Genomic DNA, 2,137 nt, shown 5'->3' with positions numbered 1-2,137 from the left:
TGTTTTGGTTTTTTTTAAAATCATTTTTTTGTGTTTTATATGGTTGGACGAAAATTACGGGTCGGGACGGGTCGGGTTGGTTCAAATTTGATTCTTTTTACTCGGGTTTGGATTTTCCTTTAGAACCAGTCACGTACTGTTGACCACTCCAGTTCCGTTACTTTGGACGCTTTCCCGTTGTTGAGTTTTTTTGTCTTAATTTTTTTTTTTTTTTTTTTTTTTTTTGGTGATGCTTTGAGACTTACATACGTCTGCCTTCCAGAATAAAATTATCTACAGCATGAAAAATAATCACACAAGATCCGTGCTCTACGAACTACTCTATTTTTCTTTCTCTCTCTTTGACTCAAAATAAATGCATAAAATATTTTCTCTCTAGGAGAGTTTTTTCTAGAAAAATTAGTTTTCATGAATGAGGAACTATGAATTTATATATGTTAGTAAATAGACACACGGTTCAAATAATAACTGCTATGCACAGACTAACTGGCTCAAAAATAAAAGAATAAAAAATTATTATTTTGACAAGAGGGACCAGTTCACATATACTAGAGCCCAACCCAATGTCTAGTCCATGAGCTTATAAACTCATATATTATTTCTTTTTTTTCCTATGTGGGACTTAGGATTTTCATCACTTTTAATAACATCTTCAAGTGAACAAATTAAACTTGAATTTCTTATTCACTCAATACTATTTTTCCAACAATAAATTCTTGATTCTAAAAAAAAAAACCGCAATAAATTATAAGTAGCAAATTATTACAAGTAACAATTTATTCTAAAATAAATATTGTGGACTTAGCATTACATTTTTTTATTTTAACCCAAATTCCTAATCAAATTTTAAGACAAAATCTCTTTTATCAACATATTAACTAGAAGTCTCTACTTCCATAATCAAGACAAATCAACTTAATTAATATGTTATAGTCTTCGCAAATGAAATGCCCAATTTCATCACCGATTACAAGCTAAGGTTTTGAGTTTACAAAAAAGTTGTGATTTATATCTTCTGTCACTAAATCACATACTATGCATCTTAAGGACTATATGATAATATCCAAACATTCATGCTATCACTATTTTAGATAATAATAAAACAAGTATATTACACAGAACATAATGTCATACATGGCATACAATAGGATTTTAGGACACTAATCCTAACACTAATATCATATGTTATTTTGTTAATCCATCAAAAATCTTTTCTTCTTTTACTTGCATCTTTGAGACCACTATCAAATGTAGATGGAATTATATATGGAACAAAGATTAGTACAACAATCTCAAAGGGATGTAGAACCAACGTCATCAGAACAGCTTGAAGCAAAATTTGCTTAAGATGTTAACTCTCTTACATAAAAATTGATTATCATCTGTTATAAAAATTAAATTACTGGCTCAAACTCTTGAAACTCATAAAAGCATAGGAGTTTCCAAAACAATAACAACTATACACATGGAAAACATCAAAGGGATGTAGAACCAACGTCATCAGAACAGCCTGCAGCAAAATTTGCTTAAGATGTTAACTCTCTTATATAAAAATTGATTATCATCTGTTATAAAAATTAAATTACAGGCTCAAACTCTTGAAACTCATAAAAGCATAGGAGTTTCCAAAACAAGTAACAACTATACACATGGAAAACAAATGGTGAAGTAAATCCCTTTCCTTTCTAAGTCAAAATCAAGCACTCGATGAAGTTTAAGGTACCCACAGACTTTTCCAAAGGGATAGATCGATTTCATTTCTCGAACCAACTCATTAGAACAATGACAAAATTGCACATGTTACTGCACCAGTACCATGTCTTATTCCTCATATTAACATTACCTAAAACCATGTCTAAAAAATTTGTTTATCAAGAGTCAGATCAATGCTATGGACATGAAGGTTGTCCTTGTGTCTAGTTTTGTCAAATGCCAACTAGAGCCTACATTCAATTTACGAGGTGCAGAAAAGGAATACCAAAACAAATACCAAGTGAACGCTTGCTTTTGCTACCCCCCTTCCTAAGTTCGTATACCATTAATCCAAATGCTACTTATTTGGGTTGATGAAAACGCTGTCCTCATTTCTAAGCATCATTCCTGTGCAAACTTTGCAAATCAAACATGATTGCAAATT

The sequence above is a fragment of the Quercus robur genome, chromosome 10 (assembly GCF_932294415.1).
Source record: "Quercus robur chromosome 10, dhQueRobu3.1, whole genome shotgun sequence".
NCBI classification, from domain to species: Eukaryota; Viridiplantae; Streptophyta; class Magnoliopsida; order Fagales; family Fagaceae; genus Quercus; species Quercus robur.
The sequence above is the reverse complement of the archived record's forward strand: the minus strand, read 5'-3'. Positions refer to the sequence as shown.